Source organism: Coloeus monedula (assembly GCF_965178545.1).
Source record: "Coloeus monedula genome assembly, chromosome: 14".
Lineage (NCBI taxonomy): Eukaryota > Metazoa > Chordata > Aves > Passeriformes > Corvidae > Coloeus > Coloeus monedula.
Window position 1 is genome coordinate 8,913,775 of NC_138794.1, and position 20,787 is coordinate 8,934,561.

A 20,787-nucleotide genomic window follows, 5' to 3' on the forward strand; every position below is an offset into this window, starting at 1 on the left:
TAAAAGCGAAATTTAATCATGCTGCTTCTCTTGGCTTATTTTTCCAACACCCCCTGTGATTCTCCAAAGTGTAGATCTTAAAGCTGCAAAAAGGCCAACAACAGATTGCAGCATGAGCATAGGGAGCAGCATCAAGACTCATTAGTTTACAAATAAACCACAAGACAAATGTTTAAAATGTTTGTAGGTTCCAAATCACAGTTCTAAAATTGCATCCTTTTGGTCATGTAGGAGTGTTAGAAATGTTACAGTTTTACATGTTAATTTCTTTTTTAGTGACTGTTCTTGGAGCACTTGGGGAAACAAGTTTTGCTTTGGGAAATAACAAAAAAAAAAAAAAATCTTCTGTCCTAACCAATTAAGACTTCACAGAAAGAAGTCATGAGCTCGGATTCTGCTAGAAGGCCTTCTTGCGAGGAAGCGTCAGCTCATGTCCTTTCTAGTGACTTCAGCTAAATTTCAACATTCATTAAAACACAAAAAGAGATCAAATCTGAAAATGAATTGCCGAGTGACTTGAATGTTCTGAACTTTTCTCTTTCCTAATTTTGTCACAAATTCAGATCTTCTAAAAAACATCTTCATCACAGACTCTGCAGGAAAAAATGCCATGTTTTGGCATGTCCCTTACAGCAAATGAAAGGATGTTCTGGTTTTATTCTGAAAGGTGCGCAAATTTCCTGACAACATTTTATTTCATATTTGCATCATTTTCAGTATTCACAGATGTGATTTACCAAATTGCACCCCCCAAAAATGTTCTAAATGAATGATGAACAGTCAGATATCTACAGGAATAGGAAGACCTGTTGTGTACTGTTTTGTTAAATAGTGCTTTTCCAGGTATTTTGGTACTTGGTTATTTAACCTTTACAATAATTATTTATCATTTTTTGTATCACAGGTGTTATAGCAAGACGTGGTGTCATAAAATAGGATATAAAAATAATAATAGTTAATCATTAAATAGCATGTTTCTTCCATAGAAAATGGAGCTCTTAGCAAAGATGACTAAATAGCCCTATCCATTTCCTTAATACATCTCCTTCCTTTAACAGAGATTTGATAAATAGAAGCCAACTCTATCTCACCTTGAAAGTAGTAGTCTAGTTATACCAAAATTTCTCTATTTCTTTCTGAAAATTGGCTTTTGACAAAAACAATGCTTGAGTCAAGTAGATATTTGAGAGAAAGTCACAGTCCTTTCTGTGAAGGAAGGAACACCACTGATACAACCAAATTCACTGTTCAGTCAGTGACTGAATGCGTTGTGAAAGAGATGCTGAAGTTAATGCAAGAATTGGAGAAATCCAAGTAGATCTGTGGCCTGTTGAATTCATAAGGAATATTCTCAATCCTCTAAGACCTTGTAGGCCGAGTAGTTTCTTTGCAGACCAATTGGGAGACTTTAACTGTGGATAAAATGCTGGCTTTGGGAATGGATTCCTTGAGTGGGGCATGGAAGGAAGAGATTGTTCCTTGTGAAGTTGATTGAGGGGTCGTGGGCTGATGTCAATCACGGCATTTGTATTTGGGGTAATCATGAAATTGAGAATGTAGGACAGGTTCTAGTTACACATTTGCCCCACCAGCTTCTGCTTTGCATTTTTGATGGTAGATTTATAAGCTCATGAAAACTCACTCTGGTGTGTGTTTCTAAAGAACCTGAATGTTCTCCACAGATGAAAGAACACTTTCTTTTTCCATTCTTCTTTCCTTGTTGACTTCAATACTGATTTTGGTTGTGTTTTGGGAAGCACAGGCATTCCCATCTTGTTTCACCTGCTTTTGCTATGCCCTTTCATTTCTAGACATAACAAAAATATTCCCGCATCATACTGTGGAGCCAGTGGAAGGACAATATTTGGAGCATTTGGAAAAAGGACCCACCACGTTCATTATTTCAAATTTTATTTTTCTAATTCTGTTCTGATCAAGTACCAATATTTTTTCAGGAAACCTTTTCTTTCTCTTTGTTAGCATTCAGCTTTCACATAAATTTTGGTGAATGCCTAAGGAGATGCCTTGATTTTGTGATTGGGTCAGATTTTGTGATTGGGTCAGATGTTGCTCTTGGTCTGTCTGTTTTCATGGCTATAGTACATGTTCCGTGACATTTTGGGGAACAGGTGTTAGATGCTTGTGTGACTGACATAGTTTTATCAGTTTTACCTGTGGTTGAGTCAGTCTCACAATGAGCTGCTGCTTTTCTTGGATCAGCATAGGTCTCAGTGGGTCTTGCAGTGTTGGTTCAGGGAACTAGATGAGGGAAAATTTCTCCCAGCTAAAGGAGTAAGTAACTTTCTGCTGGACTCCATCTTTAAGACAGTGCAAAAACAGCCATCACTCTCTGTGCAGAGAAGTGGAGTGATGGGGAGGCATCATTTCTTTCGGTGGCAGTTCACACTTAGGCTCATGCAGCAGTATCATAAACCTGTATCCTGAAGAGCAGCTTTTATGTTTTGTTATATTTTGTTGGGGGGGTGTGTACTTACTGTTCCAAACAAAAATATCCTGTGGCAATATGAAAGAGTTGTCTTTCAGACTGGGTTTTATCTGATAGTCACCACCCTGCCTACTGCTAACTTCAGCAGGATTTCCGTAAATAGCTTGGTGCTATTTGCTTGGTGAGCAAAAGCAGCTCTAAATGTCTGGATTAGAACACTTGTAAGAGAAAACATTTACTAGTCTAAGTTTTTTCCCCAATGGGTAATATACTGGATAGCAGATAAAATCATCATGCAGCCTTTCATGACTGGCAGTGTCTGGTAACACAGCAATGAGTGCTGAATGTGTAGATAAAAGAGTGAGGCACCAGAATAGCAGGGACACTGCAGATCAGCACTGAGGTACACTGATAGAATTACTGCCTGCAAAGGGAACTTTTACCGCCTCTGCCTGCAGATATCTGACACTCATCAATATTGCCATTGTCTTGCTTTCATGGGAATCAGATATTAATTTTACAAAGCCTAAATGCAAGCTAAAAATGAGAGATAAACACATTTTAAGCTGTCGCATTTAGCCTTGTCATGCTCACAGCACTGCTGGAACCTCTCCAGGTGGGTGACTTGCTTCAGCATTTACGTGAGGATGATGAGGGACAGAATGTGTTAAGCAGAAAGCAAAAGTACAGGGAATGTTGCCCATCCATAAGGAGCTGTTAGTGGTATGGCTTTTGGGAGAGATTCTTGTCTGCGACTACCCAGCCTCCAAACTGTGATGGTAAACAACAGAATCCGAGAGCAAGGCAGGTGACATTTCCTGATTATGGAGATAGCAGTTCCCTGTAAAAGTCAGTTTTATTTAGAAATAGTTGATCTCAGTAGCTCCCTGAGAAAAGAATTTTCTTTATATTCATAATTTTGGTATTTTTCTGAAGGAGACCTATTTGTAGCATGATGATGAGGAGTTCCCCTTCCCTCCATCCCTCATTCCCCACCTGCCTGCTGTGCAGGCAGGAGCCCTCCTCTCTGGCAGAAGGGGCCAAGGTGGTTGTTTGCAATAGAGACTCAACCATTTGTGCGATCTGGCTGTTCCCAAACAAGCCAGGCTCCTGCAAGCCTTACCAGCTGTGACTAATAGTGAAGGGAAGGGGGAAAAAAGAAAGCTGCTTGGGCCTGCAGGCTTCAGACAGGCAGGCTCTGGGGGAAACAAGAGAAAGCCATTAACTAACCACAGTATTATCTTGATTCTCTCAGAGAAACGAGCTAGGGACGGCTAATGAACTAGCCTTAACGTTTCAAACTGAATGCACCTCTGGGAGCTCTGCTAGAACAAACAGTGTGACAGATCAATGCCTGATGCCTATATCAAGAGAAAAGGTTATTTGCCTCTCTGAGGAATTACAGGATTAGTATATCGCTATGATACACTTTGTATCCTTTTCAAAATATGGGTTTATATGCTGTACTTATTTTCATTTCCTAAGTTGTAAACTCCATTAGTTTGAGCAATAAAAATAAATCCATTCTTCTCTTCACCCCTCTCATTCCCAGGATCCTTTATGTCTGAGCCTACACATGCACTGTTTCACTGTTGTCTGCACCTTGCCCAAGGAGATACTCACCTTTAGGAAGTTTTTAAAAAAGATCAGTTTAGAGCAGTGTCACTTGGTTGGGATCCCATGAAAAGTCTTGGTAGGAGACAAATTCTTGATAAAGAATTTATCCACACTTTGTGTGGGAAATGTTTTGCTTAATTTCTTTTGCTGTCTCTGGTGTTTTCTATGTCCTTGCACAGTTCCATGTATCCAGTCTTTAGCTGCCCATCTCTAAAATGGGACAGTAAGCCTTCCTTGTTGTTACTTCTTGTCTGTTTTTGCTGTTTAGGTTGAAAACTCCTGCACAGGATGTTCTTCCTATTTGTGCTGTATGTGACACATTGGCCATAGATCCCTGGTGAAAGTTTCTGAAATTTTGTTAATACAACAGTAACCTCAAAGCTTAACCCATTTTGTACAAGAGATGAAAAGAAATGACAGGGAGGAAGGTGGGACCTGGAAGACCATATAAATTTTACAAATAAAATTTTATAAATCTTAACTGTACCATATAAAATGATTAGAATTGGTAGAATTTTGGGGCTAGGAAGAGGTCAGGCCAGATTATTCTTCATCCTTGTGCCATGTCCTTTGATGCTTAGGGTGATACCAAGCCAAAGGGGTAAACAGTCCAAGTGCAGCAGTGTTACTGCCTCAACAGGAGACAGAGTTATTTTTAACTGTTGTGTATGATTTCACTGTATCCTTTGATATTGGCATTTTTCTTTAAAGCCAAAGCCCTTGAAATTTTGATCAATTACCTCATTCAGGAAGCTGCTGTACATATTTAACCATAGATACAAGCTTTGGTCAAGCTATCAAAGTAATTTTCATTTTTACAAATTATTACTTTAATGGGAATTAGATGAGGAGTGAATTATTGTTTCTTAAAAAAAGTAAATCTCCAGGTGATTTGTCAAGGGATAATTGTCTGAGTATCAGCATTTAAGGAGAGCTGCATTTCCTTTTAGGAAGGAAACATGTTAAATGCTGAAATTAAGATGATATTGTAACTTAGAAAATGGAATAAAATTAGCTTTATCTCCCCCAGTAGTACCTAGGAATTGAGTCAGAAAGTGATACAAGTATCCCAACTTAATTGCTTTGCGTCAAATTCTGATATCTGTATTCTGATTCAGTAGCCCTTACTTCATCCCTGCTTTTACTGATGTCAGTGGAATACACATGAAATAAAGATTCAGTGTGAGTAAAGCTGTCAGAATTTGGCCTTTTGAAGCTGATATGAGCTTTCCTAGTGATGCCATTGGAAATGAGAAATTGTTCTTTGATCATCTGGAAACCACAGTTGAGCTTAGTAGGCTTCATACCAAGCATAGCACACTATTGCTCGGTTCAGGACAGGTCCTGCAGAATTCCTCATAATTCTTCATCGTTTCTCCTGGATCTTCCATTCTGTCACAAACCCCAGTGTTAAATTAATAGGGCTTTTGTAAGCTAGTGTTTACTTTTAGAGTTCATTTTCTAATGCAGATTTCCTACAATAAGTTGAAAAAAAATCATTAATACAAAAGAAGAAAAAAGAAAATTACCAATTTCTGAACAACTCTTTATTTGTGTATTTTAAATCATGCTGATCCTTCTATAGCCATTATGAATCGGGGGGATGAAAATATTATTAGGGATGTCACAAGGTCCAAATTTCTTCTATGTGTAAGAGAAGGAGGGTTGATTATTTCAGTGGATATGAAATATAGTACTTTGTTTTCAGTCTCTTTCTGTATGCAGTCAGGCAAAGCTCTCATTCACAACTGAGCTAGGAATTGGCTATAAATTGCTATAAAATGTTGATGTCCTGGAAAGGGGGATGGATGAAGTAATTCTTGTTTGTCAAAGTGTTTTGAAAGCCTTGTGAAGCACAAGTATTTTAGTGCAAGACACTAACAGAGCTTATTTTGTTATTCACATCAGAAGTGGTCTGAATCATGTTGATTTTACTCAGGTAAACTATCCTAAGGAAGCAATTCATGGTTATCCTTCTCTTGTCTTACTGACACAGTTTAGAACCAGAAACAAATTTCTCAACAGTCCCCCCATGCTTTTCACTGGCAGGTGGCCATGGCTTCTCCAGACTCAGGGGCTCATTGTAACTCACTGGTAAAGTTACCATGGTAGTGCCTGGCTGAAGATGTGATCAGGGCACGGTTTGCAAGGAGAGAGATCAAAGACTTTGTTGCTTCCCACAAACTTTGCCATAGTAACTTAAGCAGAGGAAACTAAAATGGCTCCTTTTGTCGCTATACACACACTGCCTTCTTAAAGATTATCCTTTTTTTTTTCAATTCCAAGTAACAAGAAGTATTTGATAGCAAACTGTTTTGGGAACCACACTGGGCTATTGCATCAGCCCAGCTCATCCACTGTGGAATCATAGAATAGAATCATAGAAGGTTAGGTTGGAAAAAACCTTTAAGATCATTGAGTCCAGCACTGCCACCTTCACCACTAAACCATGTTCCCAGGTGCCACATCTACATGTTTGATTAGTGCCTCTGTTGTCACATTCTGGAGCTTTCTGGTGAAACACAAAGGAGCATGTGAAATCTCCCTCAGTACAGTGGTCAGGATGAGTTTTCCAAATGGACTAACTGAATAAAAATTTGGTGCAAATTTCTATTAAAGTTAAAACTGACTTAGGTGCTTACATGGACTCTTAGTTTAATTTCATTTCTTTATTTTTTTGTCTGATGGCCCTGCATGCAGCCAGGAAGCTAATTTTTCAACAAAAAAACCCGCTCTCTCTTTCTAGATATGTTTGAACGCATCTGCTAATGCAATTTTCAATAAATCTACAATTTTGCCAAGTAAAACGTTGGCAATTTCTAAAATAAGAAAACATTTTCATTAAACTTTGCCTTATTCCAAACATATAAAGCATCCATTTTAACATACAGCAAAGATTTTGTAGTGCTTCTGGGTATTAAAAGGTGTGTTTATACAATCTTCTCTTGTCTCTTGGACAAAGTCAGTTCAAAAGTCCTTGTTTATACATTTTTCAATGGTCTCATCTTTCTTTGGTGTGGGTGACGCAACTGGGGAAAGGTTACCCAGTGAGACCATTTGCTGTATGGATGAACTTGTAGACGATGGTATATCAGGGAGCTTCTAAAGGAAATATTATATGGTCCATCAAGGCAATCTCAAATTTCCTGATTGCATATATTTAAATAGGATAAGCTCCAGTTACCTAAGCACTTGTTTTGGCTGTAATGGAAAATAGGAGACTAATGTGTGCCATAATGCCTATCTTGTCCCAGCCCATCAAGGTATATGAAAATAAATCTAAATATCTGTTATTAGAAGAATGGGAATAGTGGATGAAGAATTGAAGCTATGTGGCCATAGACAGAAAAAAAAAATTAACTGGATCTGGTTTAAGATTATACCTGTCCATTGAATACAGTCATCAGTGTCTGGTTTTGTATTTCTTCTTCCTCATGATACCCCAGATAACAAGTGGTAACTAAGTCTTAATGGTTTTAAAACTTTCTGTCTGTAACCATAAAGTGACCATTTACAAATTGGAATGCATTGTTGAGTGGGGATCCAGTTCCTTTCTCTGCCCATGCAGGTAGATCTCTGAGTTAAGACAGCAGCAGACTGTTGAAAAGGTAGATTTTGTGTGTGTGTGTGTGTGTGGTTTGTTCTTTTTTTGGTTTTTTTTAGCAGTATCCACGTTAGGAGTTTTATCAGAAGACAGCTGCTTAGAACAGCTGTCTGCTTATGTGCCCATCTTAGGAGAGAATGATTAATGAATTCACTTGGGCAGTGAGAAACTCAGTTCACTGATCCATAGTTTCAGCACAGGTATTGATGTGAAACTAATGAGAAATTTGATGCTCAAATTTGAATGTTTATTCCAATTACCAAACAACAGATCTAAATTAAAAAATAGCTTGAAACCTTAACCTTTTATTAGTAACATTGAAAGCTGAACTGTGGCTCTGCATCCCGTGGTGCAATCTGAAGACTTGATGCACTACCACCTACATTGTTTTGGGGAAGGGAGGGAGAATGGCTCCTCCTGATTGACTCTGCTCCCACTACCTGATAATTGGAATCTTTTTCCTTCCACTCCTCCCACTCCTGTTTAATGTGTATATTTTTCCCAGGAATGAAAACATGTGCTCAGAACTGAGCTGTAGGCATCCCCTACAGCTCTATTAAAATACTGCATTCAGTAAGTTCTCTGAGCTATGTGTTTTGTCTGATTATGGTGTGGTACATGGGAGTCCCAGCTCTGACCTAAAATGCTTTTAGTCTCTGTAAGCAAAGGATAGAGGGAAAAGGTAGATACAACCTTTAGTTCATTAGTAAGTCAAGGTATGGGGAAATTAAATGACTTGTTGAAGATTATATACAAAGTTTGTGGCGAAACTGGCAATTGACCATTGATTGCTGCTCTTTCAACCCTGTAAAGAATTGCTGTTCCCCTTCAAAACTGACTTTTTACAGTGTTTCTATCAGAATGGACTAACAAGAACTCTTGAAAGTTACTAGAAGCACTCAAGTTGTTCTGTCAGCTAAAAGCTGGCGGATTTGCAAAGGATAAATACTCTGATTTTCGTACAAATCAGTGGCAGTTTGCAACTCTGCATCTTGCACAATCAAGTCACTTATAAACAAGGTTCAAAGGAGAAAATTTAGCATTGCAGTCCAGGAGTGTTTCATGAAAGTACTTGTGGCTGGGCAAGAATTTTATTTTTAAAGAATTTATTAACTGCACATTCAAGACTGAGCTTGGACGATCTCAATACCCTTTGCATTAGACGCCTGCTGTGCTGGCTTTTTCCTCTTTCATGTAGGTATTCAGAAATGTGATGGCAATTCAGTTTTAATAGAAATAAGCCAAGGTGCTGAAAATGCGCAGCGAACGTTGCTAATTCTGCAAAACTGGTCTATCAAATGTGTATAAAGGAAATGGAAGATGCTACACTGATTGCTGTTCAAGGCAATCTGTGAACAATTCAAATACTTTTCCAGCACTTGGGTTCTCATGAATTTGGTGGCAAAGCAGGGCTGAGGCAGATGCTGCTTAATACACGTGGTGGGCTCAGCCTGTAACTATCCAGACAGTGTCAAGTCACCTTTGTACACAGCTGCAACCACCAAGGAATGGTGGCATCTGTGGCAGCTGCTGTCGTCACTTCCTGAGGCATTCCCAAAGCTGCCTCTGGCTCTGGGAGCCATGGCATATGTCTTGTGGCACTTGGCCACATGAAAATTGCAACCTGTAGGTCAGGAAAATTATGTCTTATTGCAGATTTTGGGTCAAGCCATGTGTAAAGATAAAGCAGTTGTTTGCAGGGCAAACACACAATAAAAGTTCCATGAGTTTTTGAGAAAGCCATGTAGATTTGGCTGAAATTAAAATTAAAAGTGAATTTGTAAGCATTATTTATAGGTTTGTATGACTATGAAGGAGCTGTAACACTTTTCAGTTTCAGCCATCATGGAACAGTGTTCCATTGGCTGGATTATTCTCCCTTTCCTATGGAATTTTAGGAAGACACCTTGTGCAATTGCTAATGTGTTAACAGCTTACCTTGTCAGCATGCTAACTTTTGGTGATACACACTCATTTGGGATTGGGATCAGCAAAAATCCTTGCTTCCTTAGTAACTGCTGGCCCTGGCAGTCACTGGTTGTGAACAAATGCACAGAGGATCGTGGACAGCAGACATTGAGTGGTCCTGTGCTGGGACAGACATGGTCACCAGGTCTGCCTTCATGCATATTGGTAACCCATGCATTTCAAAAAGAAATTTTCATGGTTTTCTCAAGTTAGTGAAGAAAGTTCAAGCATTTTTGTACATTTGTTTTATTGGATGTGGGGCTGGACCTACACTGGCAGTACCCAGCCACTGAATCTGCAGCTGTGTGTTCACAGGGTATGATTCTGTTCCTTTTCTCCCAAGGTCCCCATTCATTTCATTATACAATAGCCACTGGGAGGATTAGAGCACAATTTCCATCTTGTCCCGTTACTTATTTGTATTTCAACATCAGCTGGAGACCTTTGTCAAGAGCTAGACCTTGTTGTACTTGGTGCTATGTATATCCAAAGCAGAAGGCATTTCTTTCCCCACAGACAGATATTACAGTTTAGAAACCTTGAGGTTTAGAGAGATCTGCTCTATGACATACATAGTGACAAACTTCATTATTGTTTTAAGTCTAGCTAATGCCCAGAAAAATGCTGCTGGATCAGTCCAAAAAAGAGCTTTAATTCCCCTGCTGGGTTTCTCCCCGTTGTGTCATTTATTTGTAAAAAGAAAGTGCTTCAATTTTTAAATTTTTTTTTTTTCCTCTTTTGAAACTGAAGGTTTGGAGCTTCTTGGAATTTAAAAAAAAATTCTTTAAGCCTTTGTAAAGCAAAGAAAACTTTGAAAAGAAATGACCCAGTCCCCTCTTTGGTTCACACCTATCTGGTCAAAGGGTTCAGCTCTCCGTGGAGGCTCCCAGACCTAACAGCAGTCATGCGGAACCTGTTTGCTGCCTTTCAGGCTCGGCACTTTCCAGGGTGCCCCATCTCAACATGCCTGACATTTCTGGCCTGGCAGCCAAGAGGAATAAAACCTTTGGGGAGTACCTAAAATTAGATGACTCTTTTTGGTCAGATCAAGGTTGTTCACTTCAGTAACTCTGTTGCAACTCTGCCCCTCCTCTCATTTAGTGGCTGTGGAAAAGCCTATTCTCCCCTTTGCCTCTTTTTCCTTTAGGGCCTTTAAATACATTCATTGCATGCCAAGACTAGGAAAATAAATTTCATTTTATGAAGAAATAAATAAGAAAGTAATCAACCCCTTGTCAGTGTTCTTTTATAAGGCATTGTTTGTACATACATTCCGGTATAGATGGCAGAGAGAGTAGAGCATCCTCTTGGTTCACATAAAGCAGTCTCTTGATCTACCACCTTTTTAACACAAAATAAGTTAAGGTCAGAAGAGTCTTCTGGTCCTTTTCCTACAGCTTTCACAAACCTCTCCGAGTTTGATTTTGTAGGGGAGTATAGGAGATGGCAGAACATGCTTTTCCCCATGGGTCTTCCATTTCAGTAGCACTTACATCTCCCAGTCTAACACCTGCCAATTTATCTGCATGCTTTGGTCAAGGGCATTTTCAGACTGGTCTCTTAACTGGAGGAAAGGCCCTGCTCTGCAGCTTTGGTTCTGCAGGGTGTTTAAGTGTGAGCCTATCTAATTGACTCCAGAAGGACTGATAGCTGAAAACAAGGCATGTGCTGAAATAAGCTGTTCAGGTGGTTTGGGTGACAAGAAACACGAGATGTGTGAGTGGCTGTGCTGACCACTTCTGGGCACTAGGACACATTTCTTAGCCTGAGCATTTTCCTCTGTCCACAGCCACCATCTCTTTGTTGTTCCTTTGCCATCTGGCTTAATTTTTCAACTTTTCTTCTTTCCCCCATCTCTTTTGATCAATTCATCCTTTCTGTTTTTATCCTTTGTGGGTTCTCTAGACTGGCACAGAACCCAGTAATATTTACACATTAACTCAATTTTTCAAGCCATGATTTTGTTTTCTTTGTCTTTTTTTGGTTGTTTTGTTTTTGTTTTGTTTTTAATGAGGAGGAATTATCTTGCCCAAGCCTAGTTTTAAGCATTTGAATAAAATTTAGGGTTAAATCAAAATGAACTGAAAAATAGAATGATAAACAAAATTAAAATACTCATCAATGCCTCTCTTTTGCTGAATCTTCTGCAGCTTTCTACCTTGATGCTATTCAGTGTTATAAGCCAGCAATGTGAACTCTTGTAAAGATCATGGCCCAAACTACACTTTCATTTCAAACTAGTGTTTAAACTCACTGAGAGAAGGTCACTGGATGTGGGTTGCATTCTTGTATGAGGCAGCATCGCCTGGCTCATCCTGAATTGAAAAGCAGGGGTGAGTTGGGAATCTGCTGCAAATGAATCCCTCAAAATGCTGCAGGTGCCAGCCAGAGCTGCCTCCACCTGATGTCACTTTATGTCCCTGCCAGGCTTCAGGGCACTGACTCTTGCTCTGGGAATCCCAGCTGATTGCAACCCAATTACCATTTTGGGATATCAGTTTGCAATTCTTGGTCTGACAGAGTGACTCACATTTGGATGAGAAGCTTTTGCTGTGCCCTGTTAATCCTTTAACAGTCTTTAGGTTGCGTTGCATTCTGAGATGAGTGACATCTCCACTTGTGGGACAAGTGAGTGGTTCTCACCTGCATTCTGCCCCAGTATCCCAAAATCTCTTTTGCCAGGTACTGAGCTGATGCTGCTCCCTGGATTGAAGAACTAAAGAAAGTGAGTGTTTTCCCCTTGGGGAAGGTCTGTAGAGCTGGTCCACCATTACTGAAGTAGTGTCTGCTTGCCCTGATGATGCTTGATTGTCATTCCCAGCCTTGTTCTTCAAGACATGGAGTTCTGACTAGTAGGGACTCCATTCCTCTATCTAGGTGAAGTTATCTTGATGATACCATCCCTACTCCTGCAGGAAAAAAAGGGGTGCCAGGACTTCTTCAGCTGTTACTGTTATTAACCCATTCACTGAATAAACCATTTCCAGCTTACACACAGGTTAATAAATTAGACATGACAATAGTGTTGCCGTGCTTTACAGATATTTTCAGATTGGAAGAAACTGCGGGGTTATTTTGAGGATGACAAATTTTTTGTTAACACACACATACCCTTCTCCCCCCTTGATAAAGAAATGGTCCAAAAATAAAATTTAAAAAAAAAAAAAAAAAGGAAAATTTCACGTTGCATACAAAGGAAGACAAAATGAAGCTAAGAGCAATTAGGCTAGACAGATGAATAAGCTGCCTAGTGAGGTAGCTGAGTCACCATCATTAGAGGTGTTCAAAAAACAGGCCAGATAAAATCCTTGAGGGGGTCAGAGTGTATGGGAAAATCCTGCTCGATAGAGGAGGCTGACCCGGCTGACCCAGGAGGTCTCCTGCTTCTTCTGCGTCTCTTTATTTAAAAACAGAGTTGAATTCAGAGACTAACAGAGGAAAACAAAACCCAAACCAGGTGTCTGTGTCTGGTAAACAGTTTTCTTTTGTTCTCAGTGCTGAGTTGTGAAGAAAAAAAAAGGAAAAAAAAAGAAAAAGAGAAAAAAACAAACCCTAAAATAAAAAATGTATGTGCGCTCTTTGCAGAACTGATGTGATAAAAGATCTATGTCTGCTTAGCAGAAAGATGGAGCATCTTTCAGCAGACCTGACAGAGCGTGGAGGGGAAATTCTTTCAGTGTGAAGAGCTGGGGAGCACAGGTGAGGTTATGCACCTGTGCAGCACAGAGAGAAAACAAGCAATTGCTCTCCCATGGGCCTTCTGGGAGTGGGCATGTGCAGCCCACAGCAATCCTGTTGGAAATTCAGTGCCTTCACGATTTGTGAAAATTTGACCCAGTGACTGTGGTTCTCAGCTATGCACAAAAACACAGAGATGGAAGCCTGGGCTCCCAGGGGCGAGGTCTGGCATCTACACGCAGGGAAATCCTCAGGCTCTTGTTGTTCCTGAGGTCAAGCTGATGATCAGCACTGGCCATGAAAAGATTTGGGCTTAAGGCAATAAAAGTTCAAGGAATTCCCAGAAGTCTTCAGCACTAACACAGAAATACCCCATAAGTCAGAGCAAGCCAACAGCATCTCACCGAAGGTAGTTCAGTTCATCTTTGCTGATGGACTTCTCCAGGTGGGGCCTGAGAGAGGACAGAAGTCAACTGCTGAGGACTCCATGGGACAGGTTTCTTTTTGCCCCTACACTTAGGCTTTGTAATACTTCCTAGAGCTGCCCTGAACCACACCCATCGTGTCTGTAGTTTTAACTGCCTGAAGTTTGTGGTCTCATTCGTCAGGGCTTAAAATCTCTTCCTTCTCTCCCTGCTTATGTCTGCTGCTTTCTAGTGCCACTGAGGAATGATGCCACCAGAAAGGGGATGCAACTGCAGCCCAAGAGCTTTGAAGTGCAGGTGCATGATGGCCTTTTTCTCCAGGCTGCAATTACTAACATGAGTTTTACCTCTGCATTTTACCTCTCTGTAGGACAGCATTGTTGCTGTTAAGAGTAGAAGTGCTTTCTCTGGAGTGCCCAGTTGTTACAGAATGACAAGATTTCACTGATAGGCAAGAAAATAAATGAGGAGAGTGTTTTTCTGTCTTCCCACAGCATTACAGTGAAAGGCAAGAAACAGAGGAAAAACTATTTTGTTAAATGCAGAACTTTAGCTTTATTTTCTACTAGGCTCCAGCTAAGGTGAAGCCTCCTTAGATATTCTGAATGTGGAATAAATAATAAAATACCCTGCATTCCTCAGAAACCTTGTCATACTTGAGTGAAAAGAATGGGAACAGTAACGGAGTCTTCAGGTGTTATGTTCTTGCTGCTGGACAGCACTACTTTCCTACTGGAAATGCAGTGGGCAGTGGTGTTGCTCAGGTATTATCTGCAAAACAGGAGCTGTGAGCACAGCAGAGCTCTGCTGTTTTGGAACAGTTTGCTGTCAGAGCCGTGGACTGGAGTCGGTGTTTATCACTAAGTTACTTCTCAGGAACTGGGCCAGATCAATACTGTATTCTTTCAGCCCTCTCTAAACCCAGCAGGGAAGGCAATCACAGTGGTGCAGAACTCTGCACATTCTGGAACAGATCAATACCCTGACAGTGCTAAGCTTTGTTCCCTCACCAGCTTTAAGATGTTCTACATGATTGCTTAACGGTTTGTTTTCTCTTCTCCCTATATGACAACACTGCTCCCTTCCTGATCTTTCCTAATAACATCACTGTAATTGCCTTGACATGAAATAGCAGCACAAACACAGATGCTTTGCTTTGAGATGTTTTATCTCTTTATGAATGTCTGCATTGGTTGAGGGTGTTGATTTCACTTTAATATGAAGTCAGAGGGGGTTTTTTTGGTATGTCTTCTCTTATTTACATTGTTTTACTAAACCTGATTTTACTAAGCTGATTTTGGCTGTGGGGATTGCGTACAGGGGTTGCATTGCACAGTGTGGTAGATATAATAAGATGTACTGAGGAAAAAATATTATGTTAAACTTTCTTTTGCTGAAGTCTGTTTTAGTCTAACTCCATTCAACCATGTTATCTTGTTCGTCTCAGAAATACTGTGGTGCTGTTACCTGTCAACTAATGCTAGGTAGAATACAACAGCTTCCATCTTGTCTAGGCTGGATCTAGAACCCCTGCCCCTCATTTCTCTCTCCTGATTTCATCTGAAGATGCAGAATTTGCAATTTTTCTTCAAAACCACATCTGCTTTTCTCTTTTTGAGAAATGATTGCATGTTATTTAGTGTTAGCTAATGTTAAAATCAGTATTACCCATTGCAAATGACCAGGTTTTTCTTCTAGAGCTGGGAAGTGGCTTTAGTTACAGAAAATTCCCATTCCTGAAAGTGTTCAAGGCCTGGTTAGATGGGGTTTGGAGCAACCTGGTCTAATGGAAGGTGTCCCTGCCCATGGTACAGGTGGTTGAAACTGGATTATCTCTAAGGTCCTTTCCAGCTCAAACCATTCTCTGATTCTATAATATAACATTAAGAAACTTTCCCTGCTGAAGCAGGGAAAAGGAAGAGTTGTCCTGAAGTTTGTTCCATGTTGCACATGCCTCAAAGGCTCTTTAGTGGTGCTCTGCTACCAAAGATGGAGCTGTTCCATATGCTGAAAATATCAGAGAAAGGGTGATTCAGAGAATTCCTTGCTGTTGAATTTAGACAGCTGTCAGTCCAGTGGGAATTATTTATCAAGGATCTGTGTCTTCAGAGCTGCTCCGCTGAAGCACAGGGAATTATCCCTAGATGTCAGTGGAAATGGAAGAGGGATTTTGAACCACGAGACAGCCTGTTTCTCAAGCCAGAGCAAGCTCAGAGAACTGTGCTTTGGAGAGTGTCAGACAAGATGATCACACTGGTCCCTCCTCTACTTATTATCTGTAAATTTGTAGTTCTTGTTCTACAGACATACAAAGGGAGTTCTCCCTGAGACTTTGAACTGAATTACCACTTCATCACATGAAAACCTTCTGTCCTTAAGACCAGGCCCGCGGGAATGTTGCTGTTTTGCTTTGATAGTTGACTTCTGCTCCATTTCCCAGGTAAAGCATTAATCCCTCACAGCCCTCTCCTCATTTTGAAAGTCTTTAGCCACAGTTCTCTGTTAGGCTTTGAAAAGCGTGTTGTAAGGAGTACAAATGAGAGATATGCTGCCTTCAAAACAGCCGCTGCCCACTTCTGCATATGTGTAAAGCAGGATAAGATATGCAATTTGTAGGTACTATGATTACTGGCTTAAGGAGAAGATACAGCATTTCTCAACATTTTCGAGACATTAATACAATTCAGCCAGGCCATTTTCTGTAATGTGTGGTTTGCTGTATCTGATGTATAATTTTTTCATCTCAGACATAAAGGTAAATCCTTTTCATTTACATAAGCGGGCTCTATAAACCAGATTACCCGAATTAATCATAGATATTTAAGCATATTACATTGCTCTGTACCACAAGCTAGCATTCCTAGAAGGTGGATCAGAGATAAGGGTCCCATAAATTACTGACCAAATCCTTTAGTCCATCAGGCTTTATTTCCACTAAAATCAGTTTTGCTTGAGTAAGACCTTCTGGATTTGGCCCTGATACGCTTTTATATTTATAGACCCTTCAGATACAAAGAAAGCTCCATGAAGCAGTTGTATAATTTTTTTCTAGTCTTAAATTTACTGTTGCAAATAGAAGTAGAAACATAAGCTGGGTTTTAGTAATGGTGTTTTTAATAATAAACAGACATATCTCTGTCCTGCTTGGCTTTTATTAGCCTATTAGTTTTTATTTAACATTTCCATTATGCTATTTCCAGTAGATAGATTAAATCATGAAATGTGAAAAGCTGGCTATTTTACCCTCAGTAAAATAAAGATCTGTGTACAGTTATTCTTGAATATTTTGCCTCTCAGCTTCCTAGAAGGCTCAAAGTTTCATCTGTCACTTGCAGACCAGTTGGGCTACTGGCAGCCAGCATGCTGTTACATATAAAAGTATAGGGAATATTCCCCACACACGGTTCTTTTACCCTAATCAGACACTGCAGATGCATCTTGTCAAGAGAACGCACCTCATGCTCAGAAATCAAAGGAAAGTGACTTCAAGGAGGACAGAGCAGCACAGCGGCGGCTGACCCCACACCAGACCCCACAGGCAGGTCTGTCAGCAGCGCCGAGGAGCAGGGCAGGGAAGATGAGCTGACACCCCGTGACACTGCTGCAGAGATTCCTCCTGGAGCTGGGCATCTGGGTCCTTCAGCTGCCAAGGTCAGCAGGGCAGCAGCTCCCAGGCCGGGGCGGTGGGAGCACCACACACCCCCAGCCTCACCCAGCCGGGGCTGAGGGGCTCACAGGGACCGTGCTGAGGGCTGGGAACACACACGAGGGAGACACATTCAGAGCAGGATTGAGAGCAGTGCAGTGTTTTCCTCACCAACTTCCCATAAATAACATTTCCCCCCTTTCTCCTTATTATTTGTTTGCTTTCTATCTTAGTTTCATCCAGTTAAAAATGTTTCCAGCAGAGAATTTTTCTCTCCTTCTAGTGCACAGACATATGGACATATTTAAAAAAAAAAAAAAAAAAAAAAAGTTGTTTTCATTTCAAGCTCCCTTTTAAAAAGGATTTGTCACTACCTGACACAGTCCTTACCCTGGGAGACTGCTAATGATTTCAGCAGGGTTTTTTATGAGAACTACTGGCTTTTATCATATATTGCAATAGCAGTGGGGTACAGCAGCATCTTTATTTCAACAAATCAGAAGTCTGCAGTTCAGAAGAAGTTAATAGAACAGCAGCATTAAGTATGTTTAAAAGGTAGAAGAATATGGAAAAGAAGTCATTTTTCATAATGTATTTTTTATATTCTGACTTCCTTTCCTTTGTCAGAAAAGCTTCGAAAGCCTAACTCAGTCCATCCTCTGGTCTCTTTTGAAGCCCTGCAACCCTTACTTCCCCTTTGGGCTAGATGCAGGTTTTGTCAAACTGTGCCTGCTGAACCAGAGTCCTCTACAGAGAAGGGAAACCCCTTTTTTTTTTTTTTTTTTTTTTTTGTTGAGGTGATTGACAGCTTGCAAGGACAAATAAGTCTCACTTCTGCTTTTTCTTCATATCTTATTAAACATGCTGCCCTCCACAGCTTGCTTAAGAGTGAGATAGGACTGGAGAAAGAGGTCTTTTGCTGCCCTATTTTGATTTTGCAGTCCAAGATTCACCCATTTATCTGTTCTCTTCCATTTTGTCCACATCTTCCTTTGTCTTCATTGCCTAATAGGAGTTGTGATTCTTAGGTGGCTCTGTCCGGTGCTGTAGGATGCAGTGCAAGGACAATGTGCCCAGAGCAGTGTCACAAAACCACATTTCATCTTCTTTATCTCTTAATTATTCTCATCCATTTCATTTCTTAATTATACTCTACCCAGTGATGAACCAGGCCTGGCAGGTTGTTTGTAGCTGGCCAAACTTTCTTCTTGTTTCCTTTATAATGGGGTCCACTTCAGTGCTGTGGTTGACCAGGTAATTGAGAGGAGCACCGACCTTCTACCACGCAAGCACACAAAAATTCCTATAAACTCTGATCTTTCTGGAAAAGGCTGTGCTGGAAACCAGGATGGGGATGGGACAATTAGTTCAGCTTGTTTGCATTTGTCACCATTTCTGGTGGCTGTCCTGGACCAAACAGGGAACAGGCTGGATGCGCCACTTCAGGATGATGGTAACCACAGATTTTAGGACCCTGTGTCTCTGTGTTGCAACATGTCCAACAAAAATCAGGACACGAATGTGCCAGCCACTGGGATTTCTGTGCTTTTGTAGTCCATATGCCCTTTTCAGACTCCTCTAACAGTAGATGCCCTTCAAAATTTAAGATTTTTTGTTGTTCTGTCTACAGGGTCTGCTCACTTTTGTCTTTGACATTAGAAGGTAATAATGAACATTGAGAATAATAGTGAAGAGACACATGTTAATCTGCCAGAGAAGCTCAGCAGTTTCTGTGTTGATCTGGCAACAGAATTGTTTTGTACCAAAGGTGTCCACAAATGCTGAGGCATTTACTTTTGTCATCATTTAAACTTGGGATCTTGGGCTTTGATTCTAATCCAGTTTTCCGGAGAGGCTCAGAAATGTGCCTGACCATTGTCATGCTGAGCAAGGCCTCCCGAAACAGAGGGACCTGAACAAGTGCGCTCTGTTTCGGGAAGGTCTTGGGAGTCAGGATGTCTTAATTAGTGTCTCCTTTCTCATGGCTGTTTCAGCTCTTTAAGGGTAAAAAACACAAGGCATGGGAAATGAGTTTCAGGAAATAAATATGGAAATTGAGAGGGAGGAGGGAGTGCTTATGTCTGTCCTGCACAGGTAAATGGAGTAAAAAGCAAAACCCAAAAATGAAGGTCTTGTTTTCTCTTGTAACAGCAAAGCCCAAAACTGCTATTCTCTGCCTCTCCAGCTGACAGAAGGGAGGCTGGAATAGTTCAGATGCTGATAAATTAGTTTGGATAGCACAGTGTTGTAGTTCGTGTCAGTTAGAGACTTTGAACCTAAAAAAAAATGTGATTAAACATTGCCTCCCTCTGCTCTGTCACCCCATTACTCTCAGTCCCACCACTGAGAGACACAGGCACTTTTTCTGACTGTTACTTTAAATTCTTTTCTCCCTGTCCAGTGTTATATTCTAGCATCACTGCAGACTTTATGATAGTTCTGATGGACTAAGCTAACTTTTAGTGTATAGGTAGGAAACAGCAGAACCACTCTCAGTGATGAGAATAATTTTTATGAAAACCACCAATATAAAGAAAATAGTAGAGAGGAAATTGGCAGAATGTGGCCTTGACCGTGTATGTTTCTCCTAATATCCATTGGCAAAAGTAGAACACTGACCTGTAGGTTGTTTCTAATGAAAAGAGACAGAAGGACAGAGTAGCACAGCCTTAAATTTTGTTGCGATGTGCAGACTTACCACCAACAGGACAGTTCAGTAATTCATAGTTCACAAAGGTTTCTGGCCTTCTGTATTTTGAATTTTATCATCTGTGTTCTTAATTTATTAGCAGTCAAGAAATTTTTGGTGGGTCAGATTTTCTATTAATTTAATCAGTACCAGGATTTTACTGTAAGGGATCCAGAGTGCTGTCTAAAACCAGGATGGTTACCTGATGAGTGATCTTCTGCTGGGACTCTGCAGTCAGGTGGCAACATAAAGCTACCTTGACAGTAGCAATGGTCACTGCAAAATGAAATCTGTAGCAGTAGCTAAACTGCAGCCATTAGATGCTATCACTGGGATTTGAAATTAAATTAAGCAGCTGGAATGCCTCCTATCCTGCTAACATCATCAACCATATCAAAGATAATCACTGCTTTTATTACTGCGAGCGCAGGATGCGGCTGGAAGTAAAACTGCCGATTATCAGATCTCAGTTTAGCCAATTTTGACTTCCAGTTCAGAGATTTGAGTTGTCAAAAGGGACATTTAAAAAGAGATCAGTGCCTTTGAAGTAATAACACACAGGAGCCTGGGGGGCAGAGTCACAAAACTTCTGTACACTGGCTGGACTAAAACCACGGAAAATGCTTCCTGTTTTATAGGGGTGCAGAGAGAATATTAAAACTGCAAAAGCTGTTCAGACTAGGATGTAGACAGTCTGATGGTGTCAAGAAAAAG